The 9,488-nt window shown below is 35.8% G+C and overlaps 1 protein-coding gene across 1 annotated transcript in view; it reads right to left on the minus strand.

The window, feature by feature from the left end:
• The window catches only part of LOC107653421 (leucine-rich repeat neuronal protein 1-like), a 20,285-nt gene extending 13,316 nt beyond the window's left edge, over nt 1–6,969 (minus strand). Inside the window, exon 1 of the mRNA XM_016440129.1 lies at nt 6,747–6,969. The gene's annotated coding sequence lies outside the window, so the exon portion shown is untranslated. The remainder of the gene's footprint in view (nt 1–6,746) is intronic.
• Nucleotides 6,970–9,488: the final 2,519 nt, after the last annotated feature.

Below are 9,488 nucleotides of genomic sequence, written 5' to 3' on the forward strand. Positions count from 1 at the left end.
CTGTACAGTATAAAAATCATTACGCCTATGGAGAGTCCCCACAAGGATAGCTGACCAGACATGTGTGTGTGTGTGTGTGTGTGTGTGTGTGTTTAACTTTTCACATTCAAACAATACATAATCTGAATTGCATGTGTCTATATCATGGCCCAAAGTCCTCATGATACAACTGAAAAATAATGAATTAAGCGCTATATTGTGGGACAGATGTTGTTTGATTCACTGTCTTCATTATAAAAGTTGTACCACTCAGCTCAGTGACCAAGGGAAGTGCATTGAATGAATGGCTCAGATTGTAATTTAAGAGAGATTATCCAGCCAGCTGTTCACGAGTCTGGTGCAAAAGTTCTACAGCTAGATCTTTTAAAAAGCGATTATGTTTGCTGGAAACAAACAAGCATCCTGACAATTGTATTTACAAGGTGCCCTACATTTCACACTCTGTAATGTACACAGAATATGACAATGCAGTGCAACTGCAAACCATTAAAATGTAATGATATGAACATGTACACATGGCCACACACATCAGAGCAAAGTACAACAATGGAGAGCAAGACAATGGTGTTGTTCCCCATAGATGTGCTAAAGCGGTGATTGAGATTAGGAAGGTGCGTAACCGATAACCCTTTGGGGCTGATCTCTCTTTTAGTACACTTTCCTTTCCTTTTTATTTGCCATGCCTGAACACAGCCCCTCACATCTGCAAACGTATTGGAGCCGATGAAAAATTCATGGATGGGTTATTAATTATTGAGGGCACTGCAGGCAGGTCTTTAATTTTCATCCTTGGCTTTTGCTATTGGGTAAAAATGGGAAAAAAGCAGCTGTTAATTGGTGTGAAGGAAAGATGCATCTGGGCCGTCACAATTTGTCAACAATTCATGACCTCATTTGTGTTTCAACCCTTCATCCCTTTCTCACACAGTAATATGTATTACCAATATCAACGTACACATTACAGTTCAAGTGGATAACCAACACAGTACAAATTGTTTAACTAATATAAATTCAGTCTATGGCTAATAAACATCAGGTGATGCAATGTGATGTGAAGTATTTAAGGAAAAGTTCACCCTAAAATAAAAATTTGTTGAATATGTATTCACCCTCATGCCATCCAAGATGTAGATGAGTTTGTATCTTCATCAGAACAGATTTGGAGAAATTTTGCATTACACCACTTGCTCAATGGATCCTCTGCAGTGAATGGGTGCCGTCAGAATGAGAGTCCAAACAGCTGATAAAAACATCACAATAATCTACAAGTAATCCACACCACTCCAGTCCATCAATTAATGTCTTGTGAAGCGAAAAGCTGCATGTTTGTAAGAAACAAGTCCATCATTAAGGTGTTTCTTTAAACCATTGCTTCTGGCCAAAATACCAGTCCATAATCCATTGTAACACTTCCTCCAGTAAAAAAGTCAAAAACGTCTTAATGATAGATTTGTTTCTTACAAACACACAGCTTTTCAAGTCACAAGATGATAATTGATGGACTGGAGTGATGTGGATTAATTGTGGATTATTGTGATGTTTTTATCAGCTGTTTGGACTCTCATTCTGACGGCACCCATTCACTGCAGAGGATCCATTGGTGAGCAAGTGATTTAATGCTAAATTGTTATCCTCCAATTCTGTTTCCATGAAGAAACAAACTCATCTATATCCTGGATGACCTGGAAATTAGTAAATTGTCAGCAAATTTCAAATTTTGGGTGAACGATTCCTTTAAGAAAACCTATTTGATTAATAAAATTCAGTTTGTTGACGTGAGCCAGTGTCAGTATACATTTCATCATAGTAACATCCAAAGCTGTGAAGAGAGTCAAATAAAAGTTGTACTGGAGCTAGTGCAGCATTTAAATTAAATGGGATGCATACTGAATCAAAGAAACGCCAGCGTAAGCATTTTTGTGAGAGAAAAACACTTAAAATTCAAAGCTTTCTTTTTTGATGCCTATAAATGCAATTGGAGGGCCCACTAAGTTATTTGCCCTATCACCGCACTGCTATGGTGAAAAAACACTGAGCAAAGACCCAGAACACAACTCATCCACATACACCCACCACACAGCACATAACTGTCCATGAATACACACTTATTGGGGTCAAAAAAAAGGACAGAGAACTGTTGCTGGGAGAGTGGGCTGAGTGAAAAAATAGACTTATGACTCACTGTTTAAATGTCTCTAATGAAACATTACAGAGTAAAGTTAAGTTCTGGCAATATTTGAGGCTGGAAAACTAACACGAGCAAACTCTGGCAAGAGCCAGCATGTACTAAACAGTGTTGTCCGTGCGCGATTCAGGACTGAACTGAGAATGCCTTTTAGGGCATGTTTACACTTGGTTTTTACACTTGATTAAAATAAACTCTGTTGTGATTGCCAAGAGATAGTTCAGTTCATTTGAATAAGTGTGAACGCTGCCATCTGATCCTTGGTGCAGTAGACTGAGATCCACCTTTTCAATTCTGCTGCGGTTTGACTGATATTTAAATGCAACACAGACAAAAGACAACTAAACAAGCCAAATCAGGACATGATGTCACAAGATGCAACCCTAAAAAGGCCAGAATGCTCATGCATACCTGGTTCTTGTTGCCCTTTACAGTTCGGTACAGGCATCATTTCTGCCTCTGTTTTGACTCCCTTTGCACATTTTATAAGCTCTTTGTGAGTTAACAGCTGGTAAAAATACCACCATATGTATACACATGCAACAAGTACGTTTAACCCGCACAGCATTGTTTGGGATGCTCAGAAAATTTGTTTAATATACTTCATAAAAGCTGTCCAATGAGGTTGTTACCATGTCCTTATGCCTTTTGTTTTTTATCTTTAGGTTCAGTGAGCTAAGTGAACCAGCAAACCAGGACTAAATGCAGCATTTTTTTATTTTTTTTGGTCTGGACCAAAAGAACCAAGAGAACCGAACTACAAGTGTAAACACACCCTTAAAGTCCAAATCCATTCCAGAATTGTAATTCCAGTTTGAATTTATGTATGTAGAATTAAAATGGGATGAAATTCAAAGGAGTGAGTCAAAAAGCTATAGCTTTTTATAGTTTCCATACAATTTATGTATGCACACAACATATAAGATAATATTAATAATCAATGTTTGAAATCCCCCAAATAGAAATGTACATTTAATTTTTAATATATTTATGACTTTTTTTTATATGTCATATAGTACAACAAATTTCAAAAATCTTTTATTTTATGCTACATTTTGAAGTGATTATTCATTTATTGTTTGTTGCAACATAATGATGCATAACATGTTGTGCTGTAAAATTATTTGAATAAAAGTTCATCAACATAAAATAAAAGTTTTGACACTATTGGTCTTTGTTTAGAGAATTGGATCTAATTATTTTTGGGGGAAAAGTAATGTTATAATTATCCTCAAAATAATAACAACAAAAGTGTTGGACTAATGAAATACATCTGTTGTGTGATTGTGTTGAGAATGATAATTCTTTGTCCTGCTGAGGGAATATTTTGGGCAAATTCTGGGTAGAGCACATGAGAAGGGTCCATAGTCATTTTCCTTGCCTGTATCATTTTGCTGACTATTGACTGAAGGGAGGGATTAGAATTTGAATTTCAAGTTAATATTTGAAGTAGAATTTCTTCACTTCAACTGTGCATTTCTCTTCCTGCCATTCTAATTTGATTTCCTGTGGGTTGTGGCTTATTCAGATTCTCACTGATCAGTTCAAAGGAACCAATTTTTTAATACAAAACCAGGTATTGAATGGTAAGTGCTGTACGCCCTGCTTTCTCTCTGGCCACTTTTTTTCTTTCTTCAATTGAACATTTAGTGCCCTGTGAAAGCGAGAATCATTTCTGATTAAGAAGGTAAGATAGGAAGTGGACAGGACAAGAGAGACAGAGTGAAAGTGAGCGAGACAGATAAGCTGAACTGTCGACAGAGACACGCAGCGATGGAGAGATGGAGCTGAAAGCATCTCTCAGGGGACAGGAGGACTCGCTCAAGGACAAGTCCAAGAGTTATTTCATGTTCAATTGTTCTGGGCCACAAAAGACCTGATGCATTTCTCCACCCACAACACCGCTGGCTCTCAATAACCTCTCCAAACTAATGCAACGGTGCCTCTGTACAGCCCAAACTCTTCAGTGCATTATGCAAAGCACCGGCAGCAACCCTTTCACCACTCAGGCTGGAGAGACGCATCCCACATCCAGCACACTTCAACACACACATAACACACAACCTCAGCTCACACAGAGCACTATTAGCATACTGTATATATACAGTGCTGGGGAGATTCCTTACTAATTGTAATCCGTTACTGATTCCAAATTACATGACGAAAAATGTAGTTAGTAATGTAATCCATTACATTACACATTTTAGGTAATATAATCCGAGTACTTTTTGAGTACCAATTCTATAGATTACGTGTGACCTAACTCGTTTATCACATTGATTTTTAATAATTCAATCATAAAAATGTCAAATTTAAATAATTTCAAAATAACAACAATCAAATTAAAGCACTGACTAAAAAAGTTGAAATATTTTATTAAAGTATATAAAGAGTATATATACTTTAAACATAATTCATATATAATACAGTGTTATACCTGAAGTATATTATATATAAAGTATTTAAAGGGAAAAGGTTACATTCAAAATTTTTACATTAAATCTACTATTGTTATATACACTGAACAAAATTATAAACGCAACACTTTTATTTTTGCCCCCATTTTTCATGAGCTGAACTCAAAGATCTAAGATTTTTTCTATGTACACAAAAGGCCTATTTCTCTGAAATATTGCTCACAAATCTGTCTAAATCTGTATTAGTGAGCACTTGTCCTTTGCCGAGATAATCCATCCACCTCACAGGTGTGGCATATCAAGATGCTGATTAGACAGCATGATTATTGCACAGGTGTGCCTTAGGCTGGCCACAATAAAAGGCCACTCTAAAATGTGCAGTTTTACTGTATTGGGGGGTCCGGGGGGGTCCGAAACCCAGTCAGTATCTGGTGTGACCACCATTTGCCTCACGCAGTGCAACACATCTCCTTCGTGCGTTTATAATTTTGTTCAGTGTATATACATAATTGTTCTAGTCAATACAATATTTAATGCAAATAAATAAATAGTAATTAAATTTAATGATAATTAATTTAATGGTAATTAAAGAGTTATCCCTTACTTTTTAAGGGAACAGTAATTAAGTTACAGTAATTAATTACTTAGTAATGCAATACACCAAACACTGTATTTTACCCAAAAAATATATTACTGTTAATAATTTCACATAAAGAATTATTTAAAGAATATTTAATATATGTATATATGTAGGTTATATAAAAAATTATATACATGTGTCTGTGTGTGTGTGTGCAATAATACATTTAAATACATATTTAAAGAATACATATGTAAAAATATTTAAATGTATATAAATATTGGTAATGGTAGAGACCGGCACTAATGCTAAAGTCATAAGTTCAATTTTCAGGAATACATAAACTACTGAAATAAAATATGTATGCCTTGAAGTTGCTTTGGAGAAGTGACTACAACATGCATAAATGTAAAAAACAAAAAACAGGTGCATACACTATGAAATATCAATTGTAATAATTGTCCACCACTGTAGGCCAAAACAGATGTCAATTTACTGAACAAAGATCTGGCAATAAAATCTCACGCTAGGATTCTATCATTAAGCCATAAGAAACAGGGAAAGCAGCCCAAGGAAATAAATCCGCACTTAGTAATCAAATGGAGTGTGAGATCACATGAACTGAGGATGTAAGCATCCATTATGAGTGTTAAGGGTTCCTGTGCTGTCTCTGCTACGTTCACTCATATTTCCATGGGCCATTTTCTCCTGGTTTGCTCCTTCAGAGGTCTTCTGCGCTGTTTTATTTAGAGCAGCTATAGTTAAACAGCACGTTTTCGTTCTGTGCATGCAAACACAACTATCAAGGCACTTAAACAAGAAAACATCTATCAGGATACGCTGCCAAAGTTGTCAACTATGATACAGGTTACGATGCACTGTTTCTGCTTCTAAATCATATCTTCCAGATGTGCCTGATATGAAATTTTACTAATACAGCTGCATTTCTGATGCTATTTTGTTATATTTTTTGATCAAACACTCCTTTACACTCTCAGAAAAAAAGGGGCAAAAGCTGTCACTGGGGCGGCAACCTTTCAAAATGTACCATTTGGGTACAAATATGTAAACTTTAGGTACTAAGTCTAATATGTACCTTTTAGGGGTAAATAAGGTACAAAAGTGTACTTTTTTAAAAAGGTAACATCCCTGTGACAGCTTTTGTGCCTTTTGCACAAGAGAGTGCATCAATGAGAATATTATTTAAATATTAAATTAAATATTATTTAAAGTGTGACCCAAATGAAAAATACACTAATTAATAGCCCAAATAAATAATAAAATACATATAATAAACAAACAAACGATCAAGCGGTTTTAAACGTGTCTCTGTGTTATTTGAGTCTCTTCAGATGAGTCCAGGAGCAGGTGAAGAGGATTCGACCATCACCTTCATGAAAGAAACAGACGAGCTCAAACTTCAGAGCACGACCCTCCAACTCTTAATATACAGCATATTTACCAGCGGTTTTATTGCCTTTTAGAAGTACCAGCCGTTTGTAAGTTTGTAACTTCTGAACTGGAACCGTGAATGCCAAAGAGATGCTTTCAGAAACGCCCTTACCTCCAGCGATTGTAGGATGGATCCGATCCAGGGTCTCACTCTCACCTATTTCTCTACTATTAGGTTGCAATTTGAGTAACGTTAAATGTTCGCTTCTGCTCTAGGCGGTTGATTCGATTTTGCGTTTGCTTATTTTATCCTAAATGTGAAGTCCATCATCACCCTCTCGGTCCGTTCGAAAGCTTGCCTCCGATGAGAAATGATTCTCGCATCACCAGCATCAGCATCACTCCCTTATGCATCTTTTACAGTGTATTTGAAGCGCCCTTACACGCCGAGGCCACGCCCCTCGCTGCTTCCCGTTACGCTGTCATTAACCAATGGGAATGTGAGACCAGGTCGCTCCGCCAATGGAACATGGGGGCGGAGCATCGTTCTATCCCATAGCAATGATGTAATGGTCCAGTTTTCGCTCTGCCTCCAGGTTGAGCGCTCCTGCGGCAGCGTCAGGCCTGAAGAATAACCCCTGCCATCAGCGCTGAGCTCACACAGGCTCGTATTTCTGTTTAAGACAAAAGCATGATGTCAGAAATAACCCGAACACCTTTATCCTCTCGAGACCAAGCAAACAAAAGATTTTTGTCACTTTTAGAGACACGAAAAACATTATTTTAAAGCTTTATATATCTTTGTGGAAAAATCTTGATGATACTGTATACTGTATAAAGATATATTTTTAATTATTTTAATTATATTTTGGCTCGTTTTTCTTATTGTTTTTCTTTTGGTCACGAATTTTGCTTACCATTATTATTTATTTTGTTTATTTTATTATGACATCATCTAAAACCAAGCAACATTTTTCTCAATTTTTTTCCCTTTTTTTAACAAGAAGTTTTATGTTCAGTAACCTTTATTGTAGTTTTATAAAAAAAAAAAAATTTTTTTTTTTCATTTCAGAAAATAATGCAATCTTTATCATAACCTATTTTATTCTTGCAGTGTCTGCCAGCAGCGTTCTTGCAGATTTCAGACGTGTCATCGCATGTGTTTTGACAGTGACAGCTTCGGCACTTGGTTTTATATAGTCATAATTAAAAGTGTAGGCTTCATATGATGAAACGTTTCGGCACGCCTCACCTCTCGACAGCTCTTCAGCAGCTGATAACAGTTTGATCAAATATGCTCTCTTTTTGTCGCTGAGATCGTAGGTAACTTTATGAGATGGTAAAATAAAAGATTAGAATCATCAACCTTTGTTGTAATGAACATTTTGCAGCAGCTGCCATTTCTGTGTATGTATTTTAAGCATTTTATTTGACTAGATATTCCTCCAGCTGCTTTGGGGAGGGAGGCCATGAAGACAGCTTGAAATACACAACAAAACCAAGGGTGACTAATAGCTTCACCCATAGGCTTTTACCAGGGGAAGATCATGTTTACAGCCTCATTACATAACAATAAAAAGTCATCTTTCCTCTCTGTCTAAGAAATGATTGCTTGTAAAGCATATTAAAACGTGGTGTCATTGCTGAGTCAATGTTTGGTCATATATTGTATCATGTCTTCACTGAAGAGGGAATTAGTTCATAGTTTTTTTAAAAACAGAATGTTTATATAATAACCTTTATAAACTATTAAATATGCTGACTTTGTTATATTATATTTCTTTCTGAAATGGGTGTAAAAGCATTCTGGGTGGATCCATAGGTCAGTGTGTAATAGACCAGAACTGGGTTGAGGACAGATTCAAAAGATTTTGAAAAGATAACGAAACGATTAGATTTTTACGCCTGTTATCTTGCTGAGCTGATTGGCTCAGTTTCTGCATCTCTTCTCATGCGTTAAAGAAATAAAAAATTCTGTGACCTTCCCATGATCATGAAGGCCTTCGTTTTCTTTCTATTTTTAATCCGCATGTTTTTCACACATCGCACATACTGTCATAAACTGTCAGTCTATGAAAAGAAATTTCACAACACCAGCGAGATGCTTCTGAATTTATGTTCTTTGCAGAAGCTTTCTTACCAAAGTGACATTTGTGTTTGTACTGGCAGCTTAATAGGGAGCCAAGGATACAAATCGAGCCCTCAGACAAAACCTCAAAGTGCTAGGCAACAGAACGCTTATTTATTTACAGATTTGCTGTATTTCAGCACCACATACTTTGATATGCAAAAGATATAAAAATACACTCTTGAAACCTCTACATCAAAGGAATCTTCCAGGTTCAATACACGACACGTAAGATCTATAGACAGTATCTGTGACAAGCTGTCGATTACCACAATTTCACAATTGGAAAAGTCACAGGGAAAAAAAAACAGAATAAGTCTATGAGGTAAGGCTTTCTGGAGAGTTTAAAGAAGAAACTTGCAGCTTTAGTAAAACTTTTTTCATTATAAAAGTAATTGTTACTTGATCTATAATCATTCTTTGAGTGGTGGGACAATTTTTATAGCTGTTAAAAAATAATTGACTGTGCACACAATTTTTGATCACTTTTACAAACTTCAGCATGCAACTAAACGATTTTCAGTGGTAATCAGCAACATTTCCCAGATGCAAAACAGAGTGTATATATATATAGTGCTGTCAATTAATCGCGATTAATCGCATCCATATTAAGTTTTTGTTTACATAATATATGTATGTGTACTGTGTATATTTATTATGTATACATCATGTTGTATTATATATAAATATATTGGATATATAAACAACATATTTGTCTTAAATATATACATGCATGTGTTTGTATTTACATATACATAATAAATATACACAGTACACACTCATATA

Source organism: Sinocyclocheilus anshuiensis, unplaced genomic scaffold (assembly GCF_001515605.1).
Source record: "Sinocyclocheilus anshuiensis isolate Anshui unplaced genomic scaffold, SAMN03320099.WGS_v1.1 scaffold71, whole genome shotgun sequence".
In the NCBI taxonomy this organism is placed as follows: domain Eukaryota; kingdom Metazoa; phylum Chordata; class Actinopteri; order Cypriniformes; family Cyprinidae; genus Sinocyclocheilus; species Sinocyclocheilus anshuiensis.